General features: G+C 37.7%; 1 long non-coding RNA gene across 5 annotated transcripts in view; it reads left to right on the forward strand.

Annotated features, from left to right (window-relative positions):
- Positions 1-19,021, forward strand: part of LOC144284610 (uncharacterized) — a 50,452-nt gene that overhangs the window by 16,030 nt on the left and 15,401 nt on the right. For 3 of the 5 annotated variants that reach the window (XR_013353078.1, XR_013353074.1, XR_013353075.1), the window contains exons 2-4: positions 6,459-6,578; positions 9,671-9,831; positions 15,511-15,639. This is a non-coding gene — a long non-coding RNA (uncharacterized LOC144284610). The remainder of the gene's footprint in view (positions 1-6,458; positions 6,579-9,670; positions 9,832-15,510; positions 15,640-19,021) is intronic. The other 2 variants (XR_013353076.1, XR_013353077.1) reach the window with 2 other exon arrangements.

Genomic DNA, 19,021 nt, shown 5'->3' on the forward strand with positions numbered 1-19,021 from the left:
GTGCTCTAGATTCTAGTTAGGTCAATAAGGCTAGGAAATAGAAAGACATCCAGATAGGAAAGAAATAAAACTGTCTTTATACGTAAATAACAAGTTATCCATCTAGAAAATTCTACAGATTTACTAGAATTACTAGTAGTTTCCAGAATTACTATAATTAATGTTTGTCCAGTTTGCAGATTATAAGATCAATATATAAAAATCAAGTGCAAGAGCAGTCTGGTTAAAAAATGGACAAAGGATTTTAACTGACATTTCTCCCAAGAAGACATACAAATGACCAATAAGCATATAAAAAGGGTGTTCAACATCACCAATCATTAGAGAAATGCAAAATCAAAACCATGAGGAACAACTTAACACCCCTTAGGATGTCTCTAACACATGTTGATCAGGGTGTGAAGAAATTGGAATCCTTGTGCATTGTTGGTGGGAAGGTAAAATGTTGCCATCACTGTAAAAAGTAGTATGGTGGTTCCTCAAAAAATTAGAAATAAAAATACCACATGAGCTAGCAATCCTACTTCTGGGGATATAGCCAAAATAATGGAAAACAGAGTCTTGAAGAGATAGTTGCATGTCTATATTCATAGCAGTGATATTTACAATAGCCAAGAGGTAGAAGCAACCTAAATGTTCACTGATGGATGAATGAATAAACCAAATGTCGTGTATACATATAATGAAATATTATTTACCCTTAAAAAGGGGAGGAAATTCTGACACATGCTACAACATGGATGAAACTTGAAAAATTATGCTAAGTGAAATAAGCCAGCCACCAAGACAAAAACTGTATGATACCACTTAGATGAGGAACCAAGAGTAGTCAGACTTAGAAAGAATGGTGGGTGCCAAGGGTAAGGGGGGAGAAGAAATGGGAGCTGCTGTTTAATGAGTACAGAGTTCCAATCTTGCAAGATGAAGAGTGTGTGGATAAATGCTGATTATAGTTGCACAACACTGTGAATGTACTTAACAGCACAGAACTTAAACATTTAAAAATGGCTTAGATGATAAATTTTATGTGTGTTTACCACAATTTTAAAAAATAAACTGTATTTCTATATACCAGCACAAACAATTGGAGATGAAAATCTAAAGAACAATATATTTTACAAGAGCATCAAAAATATGAAATATTTAGTGGTGCCTGGCTGGCTCAGTCAGAAGAGTTTGTGACTTTTGATCTTGGAGTTGTGAGTTTGAGTCCTACATTGGGTGTAGAGATTACTTAAATTTATTCCTTCCTCCCTCCCTTCCTTCCTTCCTTCCTTCCTTCCTTCCTTCCTTCCGTCCTTCCTTTCCTTCTTTCCTTCTTTCCTTCCTTCATGAAAGACACAGAGAGTCATAGACACAGGCAGAGTGAGAAGCAGGCTCCAGGCGGGGAGCCTGATGTGGGATCCCAGGACCCTGGGATCATGACCTGAGCCAAAGGCAGACACTCAACCACCGAGCCACCCAGGTGCCCTGAAATCACTTAAATTTAAACTCTACAAAAAAAATATGAAATATTCAGTGGTAAATCTAACAAAAGATGTGCAGGATATGTTCACTAGATACTAAAAAATATTACTGAGATAATATTTTTAAAGATTTATTTATTTATTTCAGAGAGAGCATGAGCAGGAGGGGCTGAGGGAGGGGGAGAGAATCTCAAGCAGACCCAGTTGAGTTGGAGCCCAACAAAAGGCTCATCTCATGATCCTGAAATCATGACCTGAATGGAAGCCAAAAGTTGGATGCTTAACCTATTGTGCCACCCAGGTACCCCAATAGAGAAATTTTAAAAGACCTAAGAAAATGGGAAGATATACCTTGTTCTTGGGTTGGAAAACTCAGTATTATTAGGATGTCAATTATTCCCAAATTAATTTATAGATTCAGTGCAGTCACAATCATAATCCCAGCAGGATTCATTTGTAGAGACTTAAAAGCAGATTCTAAAATTCTTTTTTTTTTTTTTTTTTTTTAATATTTAGTTGGGCAGCTCCGGTGGCGCAGCGGTTTAGCCCCGCCTGCAGCCGGGGGAGGGATCCTGGAGACCCGGGATCGAGTCCCACATCGGGCTTCCTGCATGGAGCTTGCTTCTCCCTCTGCCTGTGTCTCTGCCTCTCTCTCGCTCTCTCTGAATGAATAAATAAATAAATCTTAAAAAAAAATAAATTAAAAATATTTAGTTATGAGAGACAGGGAGAGAGAGAGAGAATGAGGGGGAGGGGCAGAGAGAAACTCAAACAGACTTGGCACAGAGTGGGGCTGGATCTCACCACCCTGAGATCATGACCCCAAACGAAGAGTCACTCAACCAACTGCACCACCCAAGTGTCCCCAGATTCTAAAATTCTTATCAAAATAAGAGAGGTAGAATTGTCATACAGCTTTGGAAAAGAACAAAGTTGTAGGAGTTATATTGTCTGACTTCCTGAGTTTTCTTGTGCAGGGCATATCAACTAATGACTAAAATACTATCACATAGGATTGTTGAGAGAATTTAAACATTTATAATTATTACACTAAAATAGTCTGTGATATTAACCCTTATTAGTATTATTATATAGCATTCTTATTTGCATTTTCCTGATCACTAATAAGACAGACCTTTTTTTTTTTAAATGGTTATTGGCCCACTTGAATTTTCTTTTCTGTGAGGTTCTTGTTGTAGTCTTTTGCCTATTTCTCTATTGCATAGCTTGTGTTTTTCTTTGTTCTTTATACATATGAGTGAACAAAAGCTCCTATTATTAATTTACAGAAATGTATCAAACCTTTAATCACTTATGGGATGAGAGTTGGTACCCTTGTGTTGTTTCTGATCTTACAAAAGGAATGCTTTCAAATTAAGGATGATATTTACTGTAGTTTTTGAGAATGTTCTTTATGAGTATGAAAAACTTCTATTTCCACATTGCTAAGAGTTTTTAATATTACCAAATGTTGGATTTTGTCAAATTCTTTCCCTGCAACTAATAACATGATTGTCGATTTTCTCCCTTAATCTCTGAAGGTAGTGAGTAGCAAAGATTGTTTTTCTAATGGTAAATCAATTTGGCATTCCTGGGAAAAACCCAACTTGATCATAATATATCATATTATTTTATAAATAGCAGGATATGTGCATTGATAATTCGTTTAGGATTTGTGTGATTATGTCCATGAGTGAATCTGCTCTATAATTTTTCTGTCTTGATTATTTTTGCTTGTTTTGGCATCAGAGTTATGCTGGCCTCATAAAATGAGGCCATTTTTCTATTCTCTAGATAGTTTCCTAAAATAGAATTATTTTTTTTAAACATTTGGGAAAATTCACCTATAAAACCATTCAGATCTATTATTTCCTTTGTGGGAAAATGTTTCTGAAGACCTTCAGAAGACCTTCTGAAACTGATTCAGTTTCTTAATGATTGTAAAATTGTTATGGTTTTCTATCTTTAACTAGTTTTTTTTAATATATTTTTTTTATTATTTATGACAGTCACAGAGAGAGAGAGAGAGAGAGGCAGAGACACAGGCAGAGGGAGAAGCAGGCTCCATGCACCGGGAGCCTGACGTGGGATTCGATCCCGGGTCTCCAGGATCGCGCCCTGGGCCAAAGGCAGGCGCTAAACCGCTGCGCCACCCAGGGATCCCTAACTAGTTTTTTTTTTTTAAGATTTTATTTATTTATTCATGAGAGACAGAGAGAGGCAGAGACACAGGCAGAGGAAGAAGCAGGCTCCATTCAGGGAGGCTGATACAGGACTCATTCCCGGGATTCTGGATCACACCCTGAGCCAAAGGCAGATATTCAACTGCTGAGCCACCCAGGAGTCCCAATCTTTAACCAGTTTTGATATATTTTTCTAAGAGTTTGTCCATTTCATTTTCATTTTCAAGGTGTTGTTTATAATATCCTTTTATAATCCATGTAATTTGTATAGAATCTGTAACTGTTTTCTTTACTATTCTTAATATTACTTATGTTCGCCTTCTCATTTTTGTTTCTTTGAATCGTATTGGCAGAAGTATATTAATACTATAAACCTTTTCAAAGAAACAACTTCTAGATTGTTGATCTTTTCTATTTTTCTTGTTTATTTTTGATTTCCTTGATTTTCATCCTTATCACAAATATTTTCTATTTTCTTTAAAGTTATTCTTTTGTTTTTTAACTCTGAGTGGATACTTGGCACATTTACTTTCACCTTTTCTTCTTTTCTAATATAAAAATTTAACACTTCTAGGGGCTCAGTCAGCAAAGCAGCTGACTCGTGATTTCAGTTCAGGTCGTGATCTTGGGGTTGTGGGATAAAGTCCTACATAGGGCCCCTCACTCATCAGGGAGTCTGCTTGAGATTCTCTCTTGCCCTCTCCTGTCGCTCCCCTCTGCATGTGTGTGCATACACACACTCTCTTTCTCTCTCTCAAATAAATGGATGAATCTTCTTAAAAAAAAGAAAATTTAACATTTCTCTAAGTTTTGATACGTGGTATTTTCATCATTTAAATTCCAAATATTTTTCTGAGTTACTTAAAATCCTGTTTGTTATTTTTCAAATACAGGGAATTTTTCTGGTTATCTTTTTATTAGCCATTCTTAACTTAATTAAGCTGTAATTACAGAACATAACTCGCAATTATATTAATCTTTATAAAGATTTTATTTTTAAATAATTTCCACACCCAACACGGGGCTCACACCCACAACCCTGAGCTCAAGGGTTCCATGCTCAGGGCACCTGGGTGGCTCAGTTGGTTGAAAATTGAGTGTCTACCTTTGGCTCAGGTCATGGTCTCAGGGTTCTGGGATCCAGGTGCCTATTAGGCTCCCTGCTCAGCAGGGCATCTGTTTCTCCTTCTTCTGCCCCTCTCCCCACTCCTGCATGCATGCCCTCTCTCTCAAATAAATACAATCTTAAAAGAAAAAAAAAGAGTTGCATGCTCTTCCAATTGAGCTAGCTGAGTGCCCCATGCTATTAATCCTCTTAAAATTTGAGGATTGTTTTTATCACCTCATACATGTGAATCACTTTCATAAATATTTCACTGTGCTTGATAAAGGTGATTTTGGAAACCAATAATATGGATAGGACTATTGGATCAGGCTTCTTAATTTTGTTGTTTAAATCTGTTTCTTTATGGTGTTTTCTCTTGCTTGATTTATTGAAAATAATGTTGTAAAATCTATGATGATGGTTTGTCTATTTTCCCTTAAAATTCTCCCTCAAGTTTAAAAATACAAATGTATTTTGAGGCTATGTTATTTTGAGCCTATGATATTAGGTGCATACACATTTAGATTGTGACATCATTCTAGGGAATTAAACCTGATACATACTGTGATAATGTAAGGGCCGGCAGCACTTTTCGCCTTAAAGCTTAATTGGGTCTGATACTGGCTTTCTTTTGGTTACTATTTGCCTGCTATATCTTTACCTACTCTTTTCCTTCAACTTTCTGTATCCTGATGTCATAAATGTCTCTTGTAAGCCACCATATATCTTAACTTTAAAAAATATTTTAAAATATTTTGTCTTTAACTAGAGCATTTAGTCTGTTTATTTGTGTTTGTGTTTACTTTTACTATTTTATTTAGTGCTTTCTATGTATTCTATATTTTCTATATTTGTAGTAACCTTCTTGCCTTATTTTGGATTTTTTTTAGATTTTTATAAAACTTTACTGATTTGAATGCTAAATATCCTTCTTTTAGTGGTAATGCCAAAAATTTTAATATCTATACTTGTCAATGTCTAAGTTAATATCCTTATCATCTTCTTGAATGGACAAGAATCCTAGAACATTTATACTGTGATACCCCCTTTTGATATATTTGATATTGTTTTCAGATATATTGTGTCTATTTTTTAAGCCCTCCAAACATTATTAATTGTTTATATAGCAGCTATTTGTGCGGGTTTCTTTTTAAGATTTTATTTATTCATGAGAGATACACAGAGAGAGGCAGAGGCATAGGCAGAGGGAGAAACAGGCTCCCTCTGGGGAGCCGTATGCGGGTCTCCATCCTGGTCCGTGGACATCGGGATCATGCCCTGAGCCAAAGGCAGACGCTTAACCACTGAGCCACCCAGGTGTCCCTATTTGTTTGGAATTACCCAAATACTTAAAATTTCTTTGCTTACCATTCATTCCTCCTTGAATCTCAGACCTTCCATGTATGATCATTTCACCCTGCTTGAAATATATCCTTTAAAGTTTAAAAAAAATAAAGTTTTCCTTAGTGAGAATCTTTTGGAAGCAAAGGCATTATCCCTTTTTTATTTTTTACTTCTTACTTCCCAATAACTTTTAAAAATGTTTTATTTTGAAGTAATTTTTTATTTATGTAAGGATTGCAAAGATACTACAGAAAGCTCCTACATGCCCTTCATCCAGCTCTTGGGAAAAACCTAGAGATTATGTGCTCTTCTCATTGCATCATATAAGGGGCTACGTGATATTAATGTGATGTATTTCAGGTGATGTTAAACTCAATGACTTAGTTAAGAGGACTTCTCTACCATAAAGTTATTATTGTTCCATTCTATGGTGTACTGTTAGAAGCCAGTCACTCACTCCAACCTGTGCTCAAGGGGAAGGTGAATCTCTACATCCCAGAGGGAGGAGTATTAAAGAATTTACAAACATGCTGAAACCACCAGCTCTTGTGCAATGAATTATCCTCCAGAGGATGAGGGGATGGTGGTAAGGCTTGTGGAGGGGAAGAGATTATGAGAGTTTCCCTGTAAACTGTAAATTGTACTGGAAATTGAGCTGGTCCTTATCACTCTCATATGGCAACCTTCCTTGGCTCCTTATCACCCATGGAAGAGAGCCCATACTTCTCAGAAGACCTATAAAGTTTACCTCCTGAACCCATTGTCTTGCCCTCCCTGTTCTCCACTTTCCTGAACTACCTGCAATACTTTAGAAATGCTGCATTTTCTGATATCTACATGCATTTGCATATGCAGTTCCATTCTGACTACAAAGCTGTTTTCTTACTTTGTCCCACATAGGCAATTACAATTTTGTTCCCACCTGTCATCAATAGGCCATTCTACCATTCTAGGGGGCAGCTAGACAGCCACTGTTATGTGACAGCATACATAGTGAGATCAATGGATCCTGAGAAAATAAACCCATTGTTTTCCTTCTTTTGGTGAAGATTGATTTTCTTTTAGAAGTAATATTTGGGAGTACCATGACAGTGTAGTGTTCCATAAGTCCATTGACGGGGTGCTAGAAGGATAGCAAACAGAGAAAATGAATCCAAATTTAGAATAAGTATTCTTGCAAGGGTGTATTCCTGCCACTTTCATAACTAAAGAGGTCCAATGGTATGCAATTAACCTACTGCCCTGTGACAACTGATTCCCCTGGGAAGCCCCCACACTGGGAGCTGAGGACTGTTGCTGCTGGTAGGTTGGCCACTCAGCAATAGCAATTAGCCCATGTTATACAAGTCTGGCTTTGGTGAGAAGAAGTCCATGTTGATTAGGCTTTGATAGCTTCTGTCTTGACACAACTACCACTTTATTCATGAGCAAGCACTGGATGATTGGAGGTTGCCTGGCATCCACAAAGTGAGTCACCTTACCAAACTAATTATTATGAACCTTCTCCATAGTAGAGGGTTTTTCTGAAAGTTTCCCCAGACCCAAATGCTTGCATACTCTTGGCTCATTCTGAGAGGTCTATCCTTGAACCTCTTCCCCAAAGCTCTTTGTCAACAGTTACCAATCTCTGCATCATGGTCATCCCAAGTCACTGATCATCCATTTAAGACACAAGTCTTTGATATAGGTTATTAATTCAGGGTAATCTCTCCTTCTAGATGGTGTGGACAAGGACATATATTACTTAATGTTCTACACACTGGGAAGAGTTTTCTACTTTGCTGTGCTTTAGGACAACTGAGAGAGAAAGAGAGGCTACACCACAAGCACCATCAATAAACAAGGCTCAAAATAGTTCATTCTCAGTCAGCTGGATTTAGGGAATTCCCCATGATGACACAGTAGTGTCCACAGTCAAGGAGCCAGAATATAGCATAAGTACACATACAGCAAATATGACCCATCTGCTCTTGAAACAATTGTCTTTCAGGACCTGTTCAGACATGGTCCTTATTATACATACAAATCCCCCCCCTTTTTTTTTTTCCTGTGAATTTGTTTTTATTGGGATATAAGAGTGGGTTTGGAATCATGTGGGTTTGCCCTACCTGGTCAAATTCCCTTTTTTGATGTAGTACCTCTGGGCAGGCACAGTATAATAGCTAATTGGACCAGCTAACACCTGGTCCATGTAAGGCAGCTTAGGTTACATGGTATCTTGGTGTTTAATGACCAGGTGTTCAAACTCTACCCAAGCCCAGTGGCAAGCCAAGAGCTCTTTTTCAAAAAAAGTACTTACCTGCTCTAAGAACCTGGCACATTTTCCCTGTGCTCATTTCGTGTTACTGGGGCTCCATAGTACCTCCTGATCTATTCCAAACACACTGATGAAGAAAGGCTGGGGGGATGGAGAAGTCACATATGTGAGTCTTATCTAAGTTTAGTTAGAGACCTCCCTGCAGGCCAGGATTGTTTTAGCATACACAGCACTTCATGATTTGGCATTGTCTGCCTCTAGAAATTCATCTCCTGTACTCTATTACATTCATCCTTCCTCCAGCCATATGGAACTAGTTGAGCATTTAAAAATGGATTTTAGAAGGACCATTAAAATTCCTTGTGGAAAAAAAATTGCTTTAAATTATCTGCCAGTTTCTATAAATTCTTGATTAAGTAAAAAGAACTTTTGAGCAAAGTGCCAGTAATTTTGCTCTCTTTTAAAAGAAATTTTTGTTGTGAATATAGCAAACACCCAGATATAAAATATATATAAATAATATAATATGTGTATAACTTGCAGAAAAATATTACAATGAACATCTACATCTCTCTCTCTCTCTCTCTCTCTCACACATGCACACCCCTAAACATGTTCAGGTTAATAAATAGAATATTACTGGCATTTTTAACTTTTTTTGTGTGTCTTCCTCCCCAACTTCCAAGTAACTGCTCTTCTGTGTTTATAATTTCCTTACTTTACAATATTCCATCTATTTCTAAACTAAACAACACAGTGTTTTGGAAAATGGAGTAACAGGTAGAAACTGAGTAGTGTAAAGAAAGGGTCAGTGTTAGGATGCATGGCAGAAATATGTCAGAGAGAATATGTTGCTATGTATTTTCAGATTCTATGCTTATGAACCACCTCTAGTGCTCATCAATAGATCAAAGCAGACCACTTATGTGGAATGAAGTAAGTGTCTTCATCAGACTCAGGCAGCTGGACAGAGACAACAGCAGCAATTCATTAGCAGAGGGTTACATTAAGTCAAGGTTGGGTAGGAATCGGTGTCAGACTTATTCTGTCCTCAGGTTAAAGACATGGAACAATGGCAACAGGGATATTGGAAATTATAACTTTCAATATGTTTCTTTTGAATACACTGGATAGCTTGCCCTCACATCTAGTGTGTAGCTGTTATCCTAGAACCTCTTTTCATGGTACCTCTCTGGATTCCATTTATGTCTCTTGTATGGAATCTTCTTTTTTCTCTTATCTTTCCTGGTTCTTAGCTAAATCCTCTTTTTTCCTGGAGAGCTTCTTCTTTATCTTTTTTTTTCTTTTTTTTAAGATTTTATGTATTTATTCATGAGAGACAGAGAGAGAGAGAAGCAGAGACATAGGCAGAGGAGAAGCAGGCTCCACGCAGGGAGCCCAACACGGAACTCAATCCCAGGACCCCAGGATCACATCCTGAGCTGAAGGCAGCCGCTCAACCACTGAGCCACCCAGGTGCCCCTTTCCTTGAGAGCTTTTTTTTTTTTTTCCTTGAGAGCTTCTTAAGGAGAGAGTGCATAGGAAGCAAATCTGGGGGGATTTTGTAAGCCTGAAAATAATTTTAATCTATCTTCATACATAATTGATAAATGAACTGGGTATAAAATAAAATATAAGAAAGTAATTTTCTCTCAGAATCTTGAAGGCGATGCTCTGTAGTCTTTTCACTCGCAGTTTCTAGGAAGAAATCAAAACCATCCGAATCCAGGCGGTTGGCTGGAAGATGGTAGAGGAGGACTCTAAACTCGCCTCATCCCATGAATACAACTAGATAGCATCCACAGCATCTTACATAACCCAGAAAATGACCCAAAGACTGGCAGAACAGACTCCACAACTAAATTCAGGGAAGAGGCTGCATCAAAGAAGGTAGGAAGGGTGAAGACATGGTTTAGGAGCTAAACAGACACTCTCAACAGAAGAGAGGGAGAGGCGTGGAGAAGGGGTAGAAAACAGACTTTTTCACACCAGCGAGTCCATGAACCAGAAGGACAAATCTCCATAATATTTGCCTTTGAAAATGAGAAGGGCTGGATTTCATGAGTTCTGAAAACCAGGGGTACTTAAAGCCTAGAACTTTATTATTTTTTTAAGATTTTATTTATTTATTTATTCGACACAGATTGAGAGAGAGCGCAAGCAGGAGGAGCAGCAGGCAGAGGGAGACTAAGAAGCAGGCTCCCCTCTGAGCAGGAAGCCCAATGCAGGGCTTGATCCCAGGACCCTGGGATCATGACCTGAGCCAAGGCAGACACTTAACAGACTGAGCAATGCAGGTGCCCGAAGCCTGGAACTTTAAAAGTCAGAGAGCTCAGCTCTGGGAGAGCCTGGATGATATTAGGAAACAGAGCCCTGCCATTTAAAGAGACAGCATGGCAAACAGCCCATGTAGATACAGCATAGAACCAGCAGTTTGAAAAAATGCTGGAGGTAGATGGAAGGGAGAATAATTTTCTCATTTCAGAGCAGGGTCCAGAGAAACCAAGATCATGAGGAGACCCTTCCAGGAACAAAGGATATCCACTTTTATTCAACATAGTCCTGGAAATCCTAGCCAAAACAATTAGACAACATAAAGAAATATGAGGCATCCAAATTGGTAAGAAAAACATATAACTCACTACATGCAGATGGCATGATACTATATATAAAATACATATAGTAGAACTGATAAATGATAGATGAATTGATAAATGAATAAATGAACTGATAAATAATTCAGTAAAGTCTCAGGATACAAAATCAACCTGCAGAAATCTGTTGCACTCCTATACGCTAATAATGGAGCAGCAGAAAGAGAAAATAAGAAAAGAATCCCAGTTGCACCAAAACCAATGAAATATCTAGGAATAAACTTAACTAAAGAGGTGAAAGACCTGTACTCTGAAAACTATAAAACACTGATGAAAGAAATTCAAGATAATGCAAAGAAATGGAAAGATGTTCCATACTCATGGGTTGGAAGAATAAATATTGTTAAAATGTCAATGTCACTCAAAGCAATGTACACATTTAATGCAATCCCTATCAAAATATCAACAGCATTTTTCACGGAACTAGAACACACGATCCTAAAACATATATGAAACCACAAAAGACCTTGAATAGCCAAAGCAATCTTGAAAAGGAAAACAAAACTGGAGGTATCAGATTTGTTCCAAATTTCAAGTTATATGTCAAAGTGGCAGCAATTAAAATAGTATGGTACCAGCATAATAATAGAGATGTAGATCAATAGACTAGGACAGAAAACCCAGAAATAAACCCACAATTATATGGCCAATTACTCCTCAACAAAGAAGAAATGAATATACAATGAGAAAAAGACATTCTTCAAGGCAACCTGTGTGGCTCAGCAGTTTAGCGCTGCCTTCGCCCCAGGGCCTGATCCTGGAGACCCAAGATTGAGTCTCATGTCAAGCTCCCTACATGGAGCCTGCTTCTCCCTCTGCCTGTGTCTCTGTCTCTGTCTCTTTCTCTGTCTCTCATGAATAAATAAATAAAATCTTAAAAAAAAAAAAAAAGACATTCTTCAACAAATGGTGTTAGGAAAACTGAACAGCCACATGTAAAAAATGAAATGGGACCTCTTTCACCATACACAAAAATAAACTCAAAATGGATTAAAGACCTAAATGTGGGACTGGAAAGGATAAAAATCCTTGAAGAGAGCACAGATAGTAATCCCTCTGACATTGGCTGTAACAACATTTTTCTAGATATGTCTCCTGAGGCAAAGGAAATAAAATCAAAAAGAACTATTGGGATACATCAAAATAAAAAGCTTCTGCAGAGAGAAGGAAACAGTCAACAAAGCTAAAAGGCAACCTTGGGAATGGGAAAAGATATTTGCAAATGACATATCTGATAAAGAGTATCCAAAATCTAAAAAGAACTTATATAACTCAATACCCAAAAAACAAATAATCCAATTTAAAAATGGGCAGAAAACACAAACAGGCATATCTCCAAAGAAGACATCCAGATGGCCAACAGACACATAAAAAGATGCTCAGCATCACTCATCATCAGGAATATGCAAATCAGACTACAATGAGATATATCTGTCAGAATGGCTAAAATCAAAAACACAAGAAGCAACAAGTGTTGGTGAGGATGTGGAGAAAGGGAAACACTTGAACTGTTGGTGAGAATGCAAATTGGTACAGCTACTGTGGAAAACAGTATGGAGGTTCCTCAAAAAATTTAAAATAGAACTACCCTATGACTCAGGAATCATAGTACTGGGTATTTACCAAAAAAAAAATAATAATAAATACAGAAACACTAATTCAAAGGGATACATGCACCTCTAGGTATATAGCAGCATTATTTACATTGGCCAAACTATGGAAGCAGCCCAGTGTCCATCGACTGATTAATGGATAAAGAAGATGTGATGTGATGTGATATGATATGTGTGTGTGTGTGTGTGTGTAAAATGGAATATTATTCAGGCATAAAAAATGAAATTTGCCATTTGCAACAACATGGATGGAGTAGAGAGTATTATGCTAGCAAAATAAGTCAATCAGAGAAAGATAAATACCATGTGATTACACTCATATGTGGAATTTAAGAAAAAAACCAAATACATGGAAGAAAAAAGAGAGACAAACCAAGAAACACTCTTAACTCTAGAGAACAGACTGATGGTTATCAGAGGGAAGGTGGTTGGGAGCATCTGGGAAATAGGGGGTGGGATTAAAGAGTACACTTGTCATGGTGAAAGAAATAAATAAAAACACACCTTAATGTAAATTTTAAAAATTCAACCAGACTGCAAAGGAAACCCAAAATGGAATATAGATGATAAAAAAAAAGAATCTAAACGTATTATGAATAAATAACATAAGCACACTGAAGGGAGTGGAGTAGAAAAGAACTAACATAAGTAACTTTAGAAAACAAACCAAAACATCATATTAAAAATTCTACCCTTTTTCTTTTTAAAACAAAAGAGTCTTAGTTTTCTACTCTAGAAGCTTGTAGAATTCTTTGTTCCCATTGTTCTGAAATTTCACAGTGATATATCTTAGTATGAATCTTATTAATCAATTTTGCCAGACTCTGTACCCCTCCCCACTCTGCACCATTGACAACTGTTCCCACCTACTAGTGATGACTGAAATTTTCAGGTTTCCAAATTTCTGAAATTCACTCAGTGGGGCTTTCAACTGAACAATTTGTTCTTCAGTTCTGAGTAATTATCTCAAATTATTTTAATTTCTGATTTCTGCCTCTACATTTTCTCTTTTTCTAGATTTTCTATTATTTAGTTTTGAGACCCACTGGACAGATCTTATTTTCTCACTTTTTCTCTCTCATTTTGCCTTTTTTCTCTACATTTTGGGAAATTTTGAAAACTTACTTTTCTAATATTTCATTGAGTTTTTCATTTCCACTAACATGATTTTAATTTCTAAGGGCTGGGACGCCTGGGTGGCTTAGCAGTTGAGCACCTGTCTTTGGCCCAGGGCATGATCCTGGAGACCTGGGATGGAGTCCCACATCAGGCTCCCTGCATGGAGCCTGCTTCTCTCTCTGCCTATGTCTCTGCCTGTGTGTGTGTGTGTGTCTCTCATGAATAAATAAATAAAATCTTTAAAAATAAAAAAAATAATTTCTAAGGGCTGTTTTTTAAAAAAGATATATTATCTATCTATCTATCTATCTATCTATCTATCTATCTATCTATCTGAAAGAGAGCACACAGAGGGAGAGGGAGATGCTGAAGGAGAAGCAGACTCCCCACTGAGCAGGGATCCCAGTGTGGGACTTGATCCCATGACCCTGAGAACATGACCCAAGTGAAAGGCAGACACTTAACCGACTACCCAGGTGCCCCACTAAGGGCTGTTTTTTATTCTCCTACTGTTTCTTTTAAAAGCATACCCTTCTTGTTTTTTGAACATTGTCTTACCTCTCTGAGGATGTTAATGTTAGTCCTCCCTACCCTACCTCCCCACCCTCCACCCAGGTTTTTTTCTCCTTGCCTGCTCTCTGATTCTCTAAGTTGGGCTTTGTTTTTCCTGTTTGCTTTTGTATCTATCTGTCTTGCTTCTTTAGCTGTCTGTTCATACAGAAGTGTGGAGTACTAGAAGGTGATTGGAAAGTCTGACCATGTGGTTGGGGCTCATTGACCTTTAGCTTCATAGAGTCATTGCCAGTAGACTGTTGGGGAGAGAAGGCTCTGTATATCTTTATGGAGCTTCATTTATCTTTCCTCTTGAGCTGCTCAAACTCCCTGGAGTGGGATATTGAAACCCCCTCTCTGTAGGGTAAAATTCTGGCTACCAGCATTTTAATAGCCAGTGAGTGGAGGCAGAAAGGTCTGGATGTTCCTTGTGTTCTCTCTCTTTAAAAAACAAAAACAAAATTTAAAACTTTTTATTTTGATTTCAAACTTACCTAAAAGTTGCAAAAATACTACTAAAGATTTCCACATACATTTTATACATTGTTGCAATTATTAGTATTTTGCCACATTTAACATTTTGGTACCCACCCCCCTCCCCGCATACACACATATTATTATTTTTCTGAACTGAGAATAGAGATCTAATACTTAAGTGTGTATTTCTTGAGAACAAAGATATTCTCTCATAGTATCTTTGAATCCTCCTGTTTTTTAATGTTTGCTACACCCTCAAATGTACCTGACCTCCCAGTCTAGAGTTTCTGTTTTATTCTCTCTAGAGGATAAACCTGAATTACTCTTGTCAGTAGTTGCCCAGTGGTATAGAGTTGGGGAGGAGGATCTAGGTATTTCACTGCTTCACAAACACTTGTTACCAGTTTTTCTTATTTCAGCCATGCCCTTACCCCCAAATTCCAGAGGTATCTGGTGCAGCCAATTTTTCAGGATTCTTAGATGTAATTTGAACTCCTTCTGATGGCCCCCACTGTAGGCTTGTCAATCCAGTTTCCTGAGGCCTTCAGTATCAAGTCTACCTGCATTCTAGGTGCCACAGTTTTCTATCCTTTCCACTGATCATTGTTACGTCTTTTCAAAAAGCATCCTTCTACTCTAGTTCTAGTCAAATTTTAGGAGGGAACAAAATTGGATGCATGTGTTTAATCTGCTGTATTACTCCTATGTCTTTGCATAACTGTGTATCTGCCACTTTATAGAGTTACTAGCAACTGCCAACTCTTGAGAGTCACATAGGACCAAGACTGAGGATCTCTGCGGGGAAACAGTCCTGCTCAGGAAGAGGGTTTCATCAATCCTTTGTCATGTTGGAAGGCAGTCAGACAAAGGTAAAATGATACTGGCAAAAAGAGGTTAATTTCTGTATTTTCTTGATGCTATAATGTACCTTTTGGGAAGATTTGTTAATTCAGCATGGTTGTCTTTCTTGCTTCCTTGGTTCCTTCCTTCCTTCCTTCCTTCCTTCCTTCCTTCCTTCCTTCCTTCCTTCCTTCCTTCCTTCCTTCTTTTCTTTCTTTCCTTCTTTCCTTTTCTTTTTCTTCATCCCCTCATTCTTTTCTTTCCTTTTTCCTCAAAAAACTTATAGCTTTAAATAAATGGTACATCTTTAAGTTGGAAGGCTCTTTAAACCTAGGACATATGGCATTCTTTTCATAGTGATTTCCAATATTAGTAACTTCCCTGAAAGAACATTATATCTGAACAGAATGACTGGGTAAATTCCATTTCCTACATTAAAGAGGGAAATTTTTTTTTTAAATGTTTAAGTAGATGGCCCAGGATCACAAAGCTGGTAACTGAATGCATGATGTAGCTCCAGATCATAAAAGTATAAAACTCCAGAAAATCATAATTGTCAGCCTGGCACTCTCTGACAAATCACCATTACCCATGAACCTAGGAAATGTTTTCTTAGGCAGAATCAGGCATGCATTTTTATTTTTTTAAGATTTATATATTTATTATTTTAGAGAAGGAGGTGAGTCGGGGGGGGGGGGGCGGACAGAGGGAGAGAGAGCATCTCAAGCAAGCAGACTGCCCACTGAGTGTGGAGCTGGATGAAGAGCTGGATGCAGGGCTCAATCTCATGACCCTGAGATTACCTGAGCCAAAAACAAGAGTCATATGTTTAACCAACTGAGCCATCTAGATGCCCAGGGCATTAGTTTTTAAATTTATTTTAATTTGTAAGAAAAAAAACCTCAGAAATGTAGAAAACTTAACTATTAGTCTATTACCCACTATCCAGAATTAAATTTAATAGGCAGACCTTAATAAGATGTATTTAGTGGGGAAAATTTATCAAAATCGTAACACTGAGTGACAGAAGCAAGTCCTAGAAAACATCAGGGTGATTAGACTATTCTGGTATTGGATTTCTTTTAAAATGTTGGTATAGGAATTTAGATTTATTCCTCTTAAATTATTTTCTAACTGTAAAATGTAACAAATACACAGAAGAGCTTATTTTCAAGGAAAATTATAATAATATAAATACATGTGTTCTGTCACTGTGGCTAAAACATAGAACAGTATTCCCCTGACCTCTCCCTGCAAGGCCACCCTCATGTCCTTCCCTAGCCATATTCCTTCCTTCCCCACTAATCTCATGATTTTTGTGATCATCACTCTTTTGCTTTTCTTCATATGTATTCTTTTATGTTGATTTCTAATCTCTTCGTGAGAGAGTAGATTGCATGTACCATGCTTCTTACTTGTAGGTTTTTGTCCTTCTCCCTAACCATCATGCATTTATGGAGTTCAGGAAATTTAACCTTGATACAATGTTTCAATCTGCAGTCTAGTTCCAATTTTGTTAATTTTCCTGAATATGCTCTTTAGGGCATTTTTTCCTCTAGGCCAGGATCCAGTTCAGGATCATTTAGTGTAGGTCTTGTGAGTTTCTGATCAAATAAATGCCTCAGCCATCATTTGTCCTTCATGACACTGACAATTTTTTTTAAAGATTTTATTTATTTATTTGACAAAGAAAGAGAGAGAGAGCACAAGCAGGTGGAGCAGCAGGCAGAGGGAGAGGGAGAAGCAGCTTCCCCACTGCAGGGAGCCCAATGTGGGGCTCCATCCCAGGACCCTGGGATCATGACCTGAGCCGAAGGCAGATAGATGCTTAACTGACTGAGCCACCCAAGTGCCCTGGCACTAACAACTTTTAAGAATACAGATGAATTATTGTATGCAACAGTCCACACTTTCTATTCTGTTTTCTTGGGATTAGATTTCAGTTACTCATCCTTAGCCAGAATACTATGAAAGTGATGGATCCTACTCAGGAGATCATCTCTGGAGCTACATGGCTTCTATTTGCCTCTCAGTGATGAAGTTAATTTTTTTAAAAAACAACTGTTGAGATATAATTCACATACTATGAAATTCACCCATTTAAAGTGTACAATTCAGGGATCCCTGGGTGGCTCAGAGGTTTAGCACCTGCCTTCGGCCCAGGGCGTGATCCTGGAGACCCAGGATCGAGTCCCACGAAGGGCTCCCTGCATGGAGCCTGCTTCTCCCTCTGCCTGTGTCTCTGACTCTCTCTCTCTCTCTCATGAACGAATAAATAAAGTATTTTTTTTTAAAAAGTAAAGTGTATAATTCAGTGGTTTTACTTTATCTACAGGGTTGTGCGATTACCCACAATCTAATTTTAGAACATTTTCATTCCCTCTTTAAAAACTCCTACCCATTATTTGTGATCCCCCATCTCCCTTCCACCCCTACTACCTGCCTCCATTTTACCATCAGCCCTAAATAGCTACTAATCTGCTTAATATCTCTATACTTTGCTTAATCTTGACATTTCATATGAAGAGAATGATACAATATGTGATCTTTTGTGACTGGCTTCTTTCACTTAGCATCATATTTTCAAAGTTCATGGTTCATTCATGTTATAGCATGTATCAGCACTGGATTTCTTTTTATGGCTGAATAATATGCCACTGTATAGATATATCACATTTTATTTACCCATTCATAAGTTGATGGGCATTTGGATTGTTTCCACTTTTTGGCTATCATGAATAATGCTCTTAAGAACACATGTGTAGGGGCGCCTGAGTGGCTCAGTCAGTGAAGCGTCTGCCTTTGGCTCGGGTCATGATCCCGAGGTCCTGGGATCTAGCTAGGCAGCGGGGCTCCCTGCTCAGCGGGGGGCCTGCTTCTCCCTCCGCTCCTCTGCCCCTCTGCCCACATATGCTTGCTCTCTGTCAAATAAATAAAATCTTAAAAAAAAAAAAAACATGTGTTTACAAGTTTTTATGTGGACATGGCTTCATTTTCTTGCATATATATACCCAAGAGTGAAACTCCTAGGTTGTGTAGTAACCCTATGTTTAAATTTTTTAGGAACTGCAAAACTGTTTTTCAAAGTGGTTACACCATTTCCATTCTCACCAGTCACCTATGAAGCTTGTAATTTCTCCATCTCCCTACCAAAACTTGTTATTTCCATTTTTAAAATTATATCTATCCTACTGGGTGTAAAGCAGAATCTTATTGTGGTTTTGATTTCCCTGGTAAGTAATGATGTTGAGCATCTTTAGCTGTATGTACTTAAGGGCCATTTGTGTATCTTCCTTGGAGAAATGTTTATTTGAATCCTTTGTCCATTTTAAGATTGGGTTGTCTTTCCATTATTGAGTTATAAGAGTTTTTTATGTATTCTAGATACAAGTCCATTATCAGATAATACGA

Source organism: Canis aureus, chromosome 15, assembly GCF_053574225.1.
Source record: "Canis aureus isolate CA01 chromosome 15, VMU_Caureus_v.1.0, whole genome shotgun sequence".
NCBI classification, from domain to species: domain Eukaryota; kingdom Metazoa; phylum Chordata; class Mammalia; order Carnivora; family Canidae; genus Canis; species Canis aureus.